Source organism: Macaca nemestrina, chromosome 14 (genome assembly GCF_043159975.1).
Source record: "Macaca nemestrina isolate mMacNem1 chromosome 14, mMacNem.hap1, whole genome shotgun sequence".
NCBI lineage: Eukaryota > Metazoa > Chordata > Mammalia > Primates > Cercopithecidae > Macaca > Macaca nemestrina.
The window spans coordinates 96,010,160-96,024,148 of record NC_092138.1 but is presented as its reverse complement, the minus strand read 5'-3'; positions in this window follow the sequence as shown (position 1 = coordinate 96,024,148).

The window sequence follows — 13,989 nt, the reverse complement described above, 5'->3', positions numbered from 1 at the left end:
AGAAATAAGGCTAGGAAAGAGATCCACGACATAGAGTTGTAACTCTGTGAGATAAATTAACAGAACACTAAGCAGTTTCTCAGGAAGCTTCTTTCCAGATTTCATCTGAGGATATTTCCTTTTTCACCATAGCCCCCTATGGGCTTCCAAATATCACTTTGCCAATTCCACAAGAACTGTCTTAGCGAAAGGCTTCTTGAGGGGAAAGCTGTAACTCTGTGAGATGATTTCACAGAACACAAAGAAGTTTCTCAGAAAGCTTCTTTCTCTTTGTTATCGGAAGATATTTCCTTTGGCCCTATGGTCTTCAAAGGGATCCGAAAAATCTGTTCTCAGATTCCACAGAAATAAGGCTAGCAAAGAGATCCAAAAAATACAGATGTAACTCTGTGAGATGAATTAACAGAACACTAAGCAGTTTCTCAGGAAGCTTCTTTCCAGATTTCATCTGAGGGTATTTCCTTTTTCACCATAGCACTCAATGGGCTTCCAAATATCACTTTGCCAATTCCACAAGAACTGTCTTAGCGAAAGGCTTCTTGAGGGGAAAGCTGTAAATCTGTGAGATGATTTCACAGAACACAAAGAAGTTTCTCAGAAAGCTTCTTTCTCTTTGTTATCGGAGGATATTTCCTTTGGCCCTATGGTCTTCAAAGGGATCCGAAATATCTGTTCTCAGATTCCACAGAAATAAGGCTAGCAAAGAGATGCACGAAATACAGATGTAACTCTGTGAGATGAATTAACAGAACACTAAGCAGTTTCTCAGGAAGCTTCTTTCCAGATTTCATCTGAGGATATTTCCTTTGTCACAATACCCCTCTATGGGCTTCCAAATATCAATTTGCCAATTCCACAAGAACTGTCTTAGCGAACGGCTTCTTGAGGGGAAAGCTGTAACTCTGTGAGATTATTTTACAGAACACAAAGAAGTTTCTCAGAAAGCTTCTTTCTCTTTGTTATCGGAAGATATTTCCTTTGGCCCTATAGTCTTCAAAGGGATCCGAAATATCTGTTCTCAGATTCCACAGAAATAAGGCTAGCAAAGAGATCCACGAAATACAGATGTAACCCAGTGAGATGAATTAACAGAACACTAAGCAGTTTCTCAGGAAGCTTCTTTCCAGATTTCATCTGAGGATATTTCCTTGGTCACGATAGCCCTCTATGGGCTTCCAAATATCACTTTGCCAATTCCACAAGAACTGTCTTAGCGAAAGGCTTCTTGAGGGGAAAGCTGTAACTCTGTGAGATGATTTCAGAGAACACAAAGAAGTTTCTCAGAAACCTTCTTTCTCTTTGTTATCGGAACATATTTCCTTTGTCCTTATGGTCTTCAAAGGGATCCGAAAAATCTGTTCTCATATTCCACAGAAATAAGGCTAGCAAAGAGATCTACGAAATACAGATGTAACTCTGTGAGATGAATTAACAGAACACTAAGCAGTTTCTCAGGAAGCTTCTTTCCAGATTTCATCTGAGGATATTTCCTTTTTTACCATAGCCCTCTATGGGCTTCCAAATATCACTTTGCCAATTCGACAAGAACTGTCTTAGCGAAAGGCTTCTTGAGGTGAAAGCTGTAACTCGGTGAGATGATTTCACAGAACACAAAGAAGTTTCTCAGAAAGCTTCTTTCTCTTTGTTATCGGAGGATATTTCCTGTGTCCCTATAGTCTTCAAAGGGATCCGAAATATCTGTTCTCAGATTCCACAGAAATAAGGCTAGCAAAGAGATCCACGAAATACAGATATAACTCTGTGAGATGAATTAACAGAACACTAAGCAGTTTCTCAGGAAGCTTCTTTCCAGATTTCATCTGAGGATATTTCCTTTGTCACCATAGCCCTCTATGGGCTTCCAAATATCATTTTGCCAATTCCACAAGAACTGTCTTAGCGAAAGGCTTCTTGAGGGGAAAGCTGTAACTCTGTGAGATGATTTCACAGAACACAAAGAAGTTTCTCAGAAACCTTCTTTCTCTTTGTTATCGGAAGATATTTCCTTTGTCCCTATGGTCTTCAAAGGGATCCGAAAAATCTGTTCTCATATTCCACAGAAATAAGGCTAGCAAAGAGATCTACGAAATACAGATGTAACTCTGTGAGATGAATTAACAGAACACTAAGCAGTTTCTCAGGAAGCTTCTTTCCAGATTTCATCTGAGGATATTTCCTTTTTTACCATAGCCCTCTATGGGCTTCCAAATATCACTTTGCCAATTCGAAAAGAACTGTCTTAGCGAAAGGCTTCTTGAGGTGAAAGCTGTAACTCGGTGAGATGATTTCACAGAACACAAAGAAGTTTCTCAGAAAGCTTCTTTCTCTTTGTTATCGGAGGATATTTCCTGTGTCCCTATAGTCTTCAAAGGGATCCGAAATATCTGTTCTCAGATTCCACAGAAATAATGCCAGCGAAGAGATCCACGAAATACAGATGTAACTCTGTGAGATGAATTAACAGAACACTAAGCAGTTTCTCAGAGATCTTCTTTGCAGATTTCATCTGAGATATTTCCTTTTTCACCATAGCCCTCTATGGGCTTCCAAATATCACCTTGCAAATTCCACAAGAACTGTTTTAGCGAAAGGCTTCTTGAGGGGAAAGCTGTAACTCTGTGAGATGATTTCACAGAACACAAAGAAGTTTCTCAGAAAGCTTCTTTCTCTTTGTTATCGCAGGATATTTCCTTTGGCCCTATAGTCTTCAAAGGGATCCGAAATATCTGTTCTCAGATTCCACAGAAATAAGGCCAGCAAAGAGATCCACGAAATACAGATGTAACTCAGTGAGATGAATTAACAGAACACTAAGCAGTTTCTCAGGAAGCTTCTTTTCAGATTTCATCTGAGGATATTTCCTTTGTCACCAGAGACCTCTATGGGCTTCCAAATATCCTTTGCCAATTCCACAAGAACTGTCTTAGTGAAAGGCTTCTTTAGGGGAAAGCTGTAACTCTGTGAGATGATTTCAGAGAACACAAAGAAGTTTCTCAGAAAGATTCTTTCTCTTTGTTATCGGAGGATATTTCCTTTGTCCCTATGGTCTTCAAAGGGATCCGAAATATCTGTTCTCAGATTCCACAGAAATAAGGCTAGCAAAGCGATCCACGAAATACAGATGTAACTCTGTGAGATGAATTAACAGAACATTAAGCAGTTTCTCAGGAAGCTTCTTTGCAGATTTCATCTGAGGATATTTCCTTTTTCACCATAGCCCTCTATGGGCTTCCAAATATCACTTTGCCAATTCCACAAGAACTGTCTTAGCGAAAGGCTTCTTGAGGGGAAAGCTGTAATTCTGTGAGATGATTTCCCAGAACACAAAGAAGTTTCTCAGAAAGCTTCTTTCTCTTTGTTATCGGAAGATATTTCCTTTTGCCCTAAAGTCTTCAAAGGGATCCGAAATATCTGTTCTCAGATTCCACAGAAATAAGGCTAGCAAAGAGATCCACGAAATACAGATGTAACTCTGTGAGGTGAATTAACAGAACACTAAGCAGTTTCTCAGGAAGCTTCTTTCCAGATTTCATCTGAGGATATTTCCTTTTTCACCATAGCCCTCTAAGGGCCTCCAAATATCACTTTTCCAATTCCACAAGTACTGTTTTAGCGAAAGGCTTCTTGAGGGGAAAGCTGTAACTCTGTGAGATGATTTCACAGAACACAAAGAAGTTTCTCAGAAAGCTTCTTTCTCTTTGTTATCGGAGGATATTTCCTTTGGCCCTATAGTCTTCAAAGCGATCCGAAATATCTGTTCTCAGATTCCACAGAAATAAGGCTAGGAAAGAGATCCACGTAATACAGATGTAAATCTGTGAGATGAATTAACAGAACACTAAGCAGTTTCTCAGAGATCTTCTTTCCAGATTTCAACTGAGATATTTCCTTTTTCACCATAGCCCTCTATGGGCTTCCTAATATCACTTTGCCAATTACACAAGAACTGTTTTAGCGAAAGGCTACTTGAGGGGAAAGCTGTAACTCTGTGAGAAGATTTCACAGAAGACAAAGAAGTTTCTCAAAAAGCTTCTTTCTCATTGTTATCGCAGGATATTTCCTTTGGCCCTATAGTCTTCAAAGGGATCCGAAATATCTATTCTCAGATTCCACAGAAATAAGGCCAGCAAAGAGATCCACGAAATACAGATGTAACTCTGTGAGATGAATTAACAGAACACTGAGCAGTTTCTCAGGAAGCTTCTTTCCAGATTTCATCTGAGGATATTTCCTTTTTCAACATAGCCCTCTATGGGCTTCCAAATATCACTTTGCCAATTCCACAAGAACTGTCTTTGCGAAAGGCTTCTTGAGGGAAAGCTGTAACTCTGTGAGATGATGTCACACAATACAAAGAAGTTTCTCAGAAAGCTTCTTTCTCTTTGTTATCGGAGGATATTTCCTGTGGCCCTATAGTCTTCAAAGGGATCCGAAATATCTGTTCTCAGATTCCACAGAAATAAGGCTAGGAAAGAGATCCACGAAATACAGATGTAACTCTGTGAGATGAATTAACAGAACACTAAGCAGTTTCTCAGGAAGCTTCTTTCCAGATTTCATCTGAGGATATTTCCTTTTTCACCATAGCCCTCTATGGGCTTCCAAATATCACTTTGCCAATTCCACAAGAACTGTCTTAGCGAAAGGCTTCTTGAGGGGAAAGCTGTAACTCTGTGAGATGATTTCACAGAACACAAAGAAGTTTCTCAGAAATCTTCTTTCTCTTTGTTATCGGGAGATATTTCCTTTGGCCCTATGGTCTTCAAAGGGATCCGAAATATCTGTTCTCAGATTCCACAGAAATAAGGCTAGCAAAAAGATCCACGAAATACAGATGTAACTCTGTGAGATGAATTAACAGAACACTAAGCATTTTCTCAGGAAGCTTCTTTCCAGATTTCATCTGAGGATATTTCCTTTTACACCGTAGCCCTCTATGGGCTTCCAAATATCACTTTGCCAATTCCAAAAGAACTATCTTAGCGAAAGGCTTCTTGAGGGGAAAGCTTTAAATCTGTGAGATGATTTCACAGAACACAAAGAAGTTTCTCAGAAAGCTTCTTTCTCCTTTTTATCGGAGAATATTTCCTTTGGCCCTATGGTCTTCAACGGGATCCGAAATATCTGTTCTCAGATTCCACAGAAATAAGGCTAGCAAAGAGATCGACGAAATACAGATGTAACTCTGTGAGATGAATTAACAGAACACTAAGCAGTTTCTCGGGAAGCTTCTTTCCAGATTTCACCTGAGGTTATTTCCTTTTCCACCATAGCCCTCTATGGGCTTCCAAATATCACTTTGCCAATTCGAAAAGAACTGTCTTAGCGAAAGGCTTCTTGAGGTGAAAGCTGTAACTCGGTGAGATGATTTCACAGAACACAAAGAAGTTTCTCAGAAAGCTTCTTTCTCTTTGTTATCGGAGGATATTTCCTGTGTCCCTATAGTCTTCAAAGGGATCCGAAATATCTGTTCTCAGATTCCACAGAAATAAGGCCAGCGAAGAGATCCACGAAATACAGATGTAACTCTGTGAGATGAATTAACAGAACACTAAGCAGTTTCTCAGAGATCTTCTTTGCAGATTTCATCTGAGATATTTCCTTATTCACCATAGCCCTCTATGGGCTTCCAAATATCACCTTGCAAATTCCACAAGAACTGTTTTAGCGAAAGGCTTCTTGAGGGGAAAGCTGTACTCTGTGAGATGATTTCACAGAACACAAAGAAGTTTCTCAGAAAGCTTCTTTCTCTTTGTTATCGCAGGATATTTCCTTTGGCCCTATAGTCTTCAAAGGGATCCGAAATATCTGTTCTCAGATTCCACAGAAATAAGGCCAGCAAAGAGATCCACGAAATACAGATGTAACTCTGTGAGATGAATTAACAGAACACTAAGCAGTTTCTCAGCAAGCTTCTTTTCAGATTTCATCTGAGGATATTTCCTTTGTCACCAGAGACCTCTATGGGCTTCCAAATATCCTTTGCCAATTCCACAAGAACTGTCTTAGTGAAAGGCTTCTTTAGGGGAAAGCTGTAACTCTGTGAGATGATTTCAGAGAACACAAAGAAGTTTCTCAGAAAGATTCTTTCTCTTTGTTATCGGAGGATATTTCCTTTGTCCCTATGGTCTTCAAAGGGATCCGAAATATCTGTTCTCAGATTCCACAGAAATAAGGCCAGCAAAGCGATCCACGAAATACAGATGTAACTCTGTGAGATGAATTAACAGAACATTAAGCAGTTTCTCAGGAAGCTTCTTTGCAGATTTCATCTGAGGATATTTCCTTTTTCACCATAGCCCTCTATGGGCTTCCAAATATCACTTTGCCAATTCCACAAGAACTGTCTTAGCGAAAGGCTTCTTGAGGGGAAAGCTGTAATTCTGTGAGATGATTTCCCAGAACACAAAGAAGTTTCTCAGAAAGCTTCTTTCTCTTTGTTATCGGAAGATATTTCCTTTTGCCCTAAAGTCTTCAAAGGGATCCGAAATATCTGTTCTCAGATTCCACAGAAATAAGGCTAGCAAAGAGATCCACGAAATACAGATGTAACTCTGTGAGGTGAATTAACAGAACACTAAGCAGTTTCTCAGGAAGCTTCTTTCCAGATTTCATCTGAGGATATTTCCTTTTTCACCATAGCCCTCTATGGGCTTCCAAATATCACTTTTCCAATTCCACAAGTACTGTTTTAGCGAAAGGCTTCTTGAGGGGAAAGCTGTAACTCTGTGAGATGATTTCACAGAACACAAAGAAGTTTCTCAGAAAGCTTCTTTCTCTTTGTTATCGGAGGATATTTCCTTTGGCCCTATAGTCTTCAAAGCGATCCGAAATATCTGTTCTCAGATTCCACAGAAATAAGGCTAGGAAAGAGATCCACGAAATACAGATGTAAATCTGTGAGATGAATTAACAGAACACTAAGCAGTTTCTCAGAGATCTTCTTTCCAGATTTCAACTGAGATATTTCCTTTTTCACCATAGCCCTCTATGGGGTTCCTAATATCACTTTGCCAATTACACAAGAACTGTTTTAGCGAAAGGCTACTTGAGGGGAAAGCTGTAACTCTGTGAGAAGATTTCACAGAAGACAAAGAAGTTTCTCAAAAAGCTTCTTTCTCATTGTTATCGCAGGATATTTCCTTTGGCCCTATAGTCTTCAAAGGGATCCGAAATATCTATTCTCAGATTCCACAGAAATAAGGCCAGCAAAGAGATCCACGAAATACAGATGTAACTCTGTGAGATGAATTAACAGAACACTGAGCAGTTTCTCAGGAAGCTTCTTTCCAGATTTCATCTGAGGATATTTCCTTTTTCAACATAGCCCTCTATGGGCTTCCAAATATCACTTTGCCAATTCCACAAGAACTGTCTTTGCGAAAGGCTTCTTGAGGGAAAGCTGTAACTCTGTGAGATGATTTCACACAATACAAAGAAGTTTCTCAGAAAGCTTCTTTCTCTTTGTTATCGGAGGATATTTCCTGTGGCCCTATAGTCTTCAAAGGGATCCGAAATATCTGTTCTCAGATTCCACAGAAATAAGGCTAGGAAAGAGATCCACGACATACAGATGTAACTCTGTGAGAGGAATTAACAGAACACTAAGCAGTTTCTCAGGAAGCTTCTTTCCAGATTTCATCTGAGGATATTTCCTTTTTCACCATAGCCCTCTATGGGCTTCCAAATATCACTTTGCCAATTCCACAAGAACTGTCTTAGCGAAAGGCTTCTTGAGGGGAAAGCTGTAACTCTGTGAGATGATTTCACAGAACACAAAGAAGTTTCTCAGAAATCTTCTTTCTCTTTGTTATCGGGAGATATTTCCTTTGGCCCTATGGTCTTCAAAGGGATCCGAAATATCTGTTCTCAGATTCCACAGAAATAAGGCTAGCAAAAAGATCCACGAAATACAGATGTAACTCTGTGAGATGAATTAACAGAACACTAAGCATTTTCTCAGGAAGCTTCTTTCCAGATTTCATCTGAGGATATTTCCTTTTACACCGTAGCCCTCTATGGGCTTCCAAATATCACTTTGCCAATTCCAAAAGAACTATCTTAGCGAAAGGCTTCTTGAGGGGAAAGCTTTAAATCTGTGAGATGATTTCACAGAACACAAAGAAGTTTCTCAGAAAGCTTCTTTCTCCTTTTTATCGGAGAATATTTCCTTTGGCCCTATGGTCTTCAACGGGATCCGAAATATCTGTTCTCAGATTCCACAGAAATAAGGCTAGCAAAGAGATCGACGAAATACAGATGTAACTCTGTGAGATGAATTAACAGAACACTAAGCAGTTTCTCGGGAAGCTTCTTTCCAGATTTCACCTGAGGTTATTTCCTTTTCCACCATAGCCCTCTATGGGCTTCCAAATATCACTTTGCCAATTCCACAAGAACTGCCTTAGCGAAAGGCTTCTTGAGGGGAAAACTGTAACTCTGCGAGATGATTTCACAGAACACAAAGAAGTTTCTCAGAAAGCTTCTTACTCTTTGTTACCAGAGGATATGTCATTTGGCCATATTGTCTTCAAAGGGATCCGAAATATCTGTTCTCAGAATCCACAGAAATAAGGCTAGCAAAGAGATCCACGAAATACAGATGTAACTCTGTGAGATGAATTAACAGAACACTAAGCAGTTTCTCAGGAAGCTTCTTTCCAGATTTCATCTGAGGATATTTCCTTTGTCACCATAGCCCTCGATGGGCTTCCAAATATCACTTTGCCAATTCCACAAGAACTGTCTTAGCGAAAGGCTTCTTGAGGGGAAAGCTGTAACTCTGTGAGACGATTTCACAGAACACAAAGAAGTTTGTGAGAAAGCTTCTTTCTCTTTGTTATCGGAGTATATTTCCTTTGTCCCTATATTCTTCAAAGGGATCCGAAATACCTGTTCTCAGATTCCACAGAAATAAGGCTAGCAAAGAGATCCACGAAATACAGATGTAACTCTGTGAGATGAATTAACAGAACACTAAGCAGTTTCTCAGGAAGCTTCTTTGCAGATTTCATCTGAGGATATTTCCTTTTACAACATAGCCCTCTATGGGCTTCCAAATATCACTTTACCAATTCCACAAGAACTGTCTTAGCGAAAGGCTTCTTGAGAGGAAAGCTGTAACTCTGTGAGATGATTTCACAGAACACAAAGAAGTTTCTCAGAAAGCTTCTTTCTCTTTGTTATTGGAAGATATTTCCTTTGGCCCCATAGTTTTCAAAGGGAACTGAAATATCTGTTCTCAGATTCCACAGAAATAAGGCTAGCAAAGAGATCCACGAAATACAGATGTAACTCTGTGAGATGAATTAACAGAACACTAAGCAGTTTCTCAGGACTTCTTTCCAGATTTCATCTGAGGATATTTCCTTTTACACCATAACCCTCTATGGCCTTCCAAATATCACTTTGCCAATTCCACAAGAACTCTCTTAGCAAAAGGCTTCTTGAGGGGAAAGCTGTAACTCTCTGAGATGATTTCACAAAACACAAAGAAGTTTCTCAGAAAGCTTCTTTCTCTTTGTTATGGGAGGATATTTCCCTTGGCCCTATAGTCTTCAAAGGGATCCGAAATATCTGTTCTCAGATTCCACAGAAATAAGGCTAGCAAAGAGATCCACGAAATACAGTTGTAACTCTGTGAGATGAATTAAGCGAACACTAAGCAGTTACTCAGGAAGCTTCTTTCAAGATTTCATCTGAGGATATTTCCTTTTTCACCATAGCCCTCTATGGGCTTCCAAATATCACTTTGCCAATTCCACAAGAACTGTCTTAGCGAAAGGCTTCTTGAGGGGAAAGCTGTAACACTGTGAGATGATTTCACAGAACACAAAGAAATTTCTGAGAAAGCTTCTTTCTCTTTGTTATCGGAGGATATTTCCTTTGGCCCTATGGTCTTCAAAAGGATCCGAAATATCTGTTCTCAGATTCCACAGAAATAAGGCTATCAAAGAGATCCACGAAATACAGATGAAACTCTGTGAGATGAATTAACAGAACACTAAGCAGTTTCTCAGGAAGCTTCTTTCCAGATTTCATCTGAGGATATTTCCATTCTCACCATAGACCCCTATGGGCTTCCAAATATCACTTTGCCAATTCCACAAGAACTGTCTTAGCGAAAGGTTTCTTGAGGGGAAAGCTGTAACTCTGTGAGATGATTTCACAGAACACTAAGAAGTTTCTCAGAAAGCTTCTTTCTCTTTGTTATCGGAGGATATTTCCCTTGGCCCTATAGTCTTCAAAGGGATCCGAAATATCTGTTCTTAGATTCCACCGAAATAAGGCTAGCAAAGAGATCCACGAAATACAGATGTAACTCTGTGAGATGAATTAACAGAACACTAAGCAGTTTCTCAGGAAGCTTCTTTCCAGATTTCATCTGAGGATATTTCCTTTTTCACCATAGCCCTCTATGGGCTTCCAAATATCACTTTGCCAATTCCACAAGAACTGTCTTAGCGAAAGGCTTCTTGAGGGGAAAGCTGTAACTCTGTGAGATGATTTCACAGAACACAAAGAAGTTTCTCAGAAAGCTTCTTTCTCTTTGTTACCGGAGGATATTTCCTTTGGCACTATAATCTTCAAAAGGATCCGAAATATCTGTTCTCAGATTCCACAGAAATAAGGCTAGCAAAGAGATCCACGAAATACAGATGTAACTCTGTGAGATGAATTAACAGAACACTAAGCAATTTCTCAGGAAGCTTCTTTCCAGATTTCATCTGAGGATATTTCCTTTTTCACCATAGCCCTCTATGGGCTTCCAAATATCACTTTGCCAATTCCACAAGAACTGTCTTAGCGAAAGGCTTCTTGAGGGGAAAGCTGTAACTCTGTGAGATGATTTCACAGAACACAAAGAAGTTTCTCAGAAAGCTTCTTTCTCTTTGTTATCGGAGGATATTTCCTTTGGCCCTATGGTCTTCAAAGGGATCCGAAATATCTGTTCTCAGATTCCACAGAAATAAGTCTAGCAAGGAGATCCACGAAATACAGATGTAACTCTGTGAGATGAATTAACAGAACACTAAGCAGTTTCTCAGGAAGCTTCTTTCCAGATTTCATCTGAGGATATTTCCTTTTTCACCATAGCCCTCTATGGGCTTCCAAATATCACTTTGCCAATTCCACAAGAACTGTCTTAGCGAAAGGCTTCTTGAGGGGAAAGCTGTAACTCTGTGAGATGATTTCACAGAACACAAAGAAGTTTCTCAGAAAGCTTCTTTCTCTTTGTTATCGGAGGATATTTCCTTTGGCCCTGTGGTCTTCAAAGGGATCCGAAATATCTGTTCTCAGATTCCACAGAAATAAGGCTAGCAAAGAGATCCACGAAATACAGATGTAACTCTGTGAGATGAATTAACAGAACACTAAGCAGTTTCTCAGGAAGCTTCTTTCCAGATTTCATCTGAGGATATTTCCTTTGTCACCATAGCCCTCTATGGGCTTCCAAATATCACTTTGCCAATGCCACAAGAATTGTCTTAGCGAAAGGCTTCTTGAGGGGAAAGCTGTAACTCTGTGAGATCATTTCACAGAACACAAAGAAGTTTCTCAGAAAGCTTCTTTCTCTTTGTTATCGGAGGATATTTCCTTTGGCCCTATGGTCTTCAAAGGGATCCGAAATATCTGTTCTCAGATTCCACAGAAATAAGGCTAGCAAAGAGATCCACGAAATACAGATGTAACTCTGTGAGATGAATTAACAGAACACTAAGCAGTTTCTCAGGAAGCTTCTTTCCAGATTTCATCTGAGGATATTTCCTTTTTCACCATAGCCCTCTATGGGCTTCCAAATATCACTTTGCCAATGCCACAAGAATTGTCTTAGCGAAAGGCTTCTTGAGGGGAAAGCTGTAACTCTGTGAGATGATTTCACAGAACACAAAGAAGTTTCTCAGAAAGCTTCTTTCTCTTTGTTACCGGAGGATATTTCCTTTGGCCCTATAATCTTCAAAGTTATCCGAAATATCTGTTCTCAGATTCCACAGAAATAAGGCTAGCAAAGAGATCCACGAAATACACATGTAACTCTGTGAGATGAATTAACAGAACACTAAGCAGTTTCTCAGGAAGCTTCTTTCCAGATTTCATCGGAGGATATTTCCTTTTTCACCATAGCCCTCTATGGGCTTCCAAATATCACTTTGCCAATTCCACAAGAACTGTCTTAGCGAAAGGTTTCTTGAGGGGAAAGCTGTAACTCTGTGAGTTGATTTCACAGAACACAAAGAAGGTTCTCAGAAAGCTTCTTTCTCTTTGTTATCGGAGGATATTTCATTTGGCCCTATTGTCTTCAAAGGGATCCGAAATATCTGTTCTCAGATTCCACAGAAATAAGGCTAGCAAAGAGATCCACGAAATACAGATGTAACTCTGTGAGATGAATTAACAGAATACTAAGCATTTTCTCAGGAAGCTTCTTTCCAGATTTCATCTGAGGATATTTCCTTTTACACCGTAGCCCTCTATGGTCTTCCAAATATGTCTTTGCCAATTCCACAAGAACTGTCTTAGCGAAAGACTTATTGAGGGGAAAGCTGTAAATCTGGAAGATGATTTCACAGAACACAAAGATGTTTCTCAGAAAGCTTCTTTGTCTTTCTTATCGGAGGATATTTCATTTGGCCCTATTGTCTTCAAAGGGATCCGAAATATCTCTTCTCAGATTCCACAGAAAAAAGGCTAGCAAAGAGTTCCACGAAATACAGATGTAACTCTGTGAGATGAATTAACAGAACACTAAGCAGTTTCTCAGGAAGCTTCTTTCCAGATTTCATCTGAGAATATTTCCTTTGTCACCAGAGCCCTCTATGGGCTTCCAAATATCACTTTGCCAATTCCACAAGAACTGTCTTAGCGAAAGGCTTCTTGAGGGTAAAGCTGTAACTCTGTGAGATGATTTCACAGAACACAAAGAAGTTTCTCCGAAAGCTTCTTTCTCTTTGTTATCGGAGGATATTTCCTTTGGCCCTATGGTCTTCAAAGGGATCCGAAATATCTGTTCACAGATTCCACAGAAATAAGGCTAGCAAAGAGATCCACGAAATACAGATGTAACTCTGTGAGATGAATTAACAGAACACTAAGCAGTTTCTCAGGAAGTTTCTTTCCAGATTTCATCTGAGGATATTTCCTTTTTCACCATAGAACTCTATGGGCTTTCAAATATCACTTTGCCAATTCCACAAGAACTGTCTTAGCGAAAGGCTTCTTGAGGGGAAAGCTGTAACTCTGTGAGATGATTTCACAGAACACAAAGAAGTTTCTCAGAATGCTTCTTTCTCTTTGTTATCGGAGAATATTTCCTTTGGCCCAGTGGTCTTCAAAGGGATCCGAAATATCTGTTCTCAGATTCCACAGAAATAAGGCTAGCAAAGAGATCCACGAAATACAGATGTAACTCTGTGAGATGAATTAACAGAACACTAAGCAGTTTCTCAGGAAGCTTCTTTCCAGATTTCATCTGAGGATATTTCCTTTGTCACCATAGCCATCTATGGGCTTCCAAATATCACTTTGCCAATTCCACAAGAACTGTCTTAGCGAAAGGCTTCTTGAGGGGAAAGCTGTAACTCTGTGAGATGATTTCACAGAACACAAAGAAGTTTCTCAGAAAGCTTCTTTCTCTTTGTTATCGGAGGATATTTCCTTTGGCCCTATGGTCTTCAAAGGGATCCGAAATGTCTGTTCTCAGATTCCACAGAAATAAGGCTAGCAAAGAGATCCACGAAATACAGATGTAACTCTGTGAGATGAATTAACAGAACACTAAGCAGTTTCTCAGGAAGCTTCTTTCCAGATTTCATCTGAGGATATTTCCTTTTTCACCATAGCCCTCTATGGGCTTCCAAATATCACTTTGCCAATTCCACAAGAACTGTCTTAGCGAAAGGCTTCTTGAGGGGAAAGCTGTAACACTGTGAGATGATTTCACAGAACACAAAGAAATTTCTGAGAAAGCTTCTTTCTCTTTGTTATCGG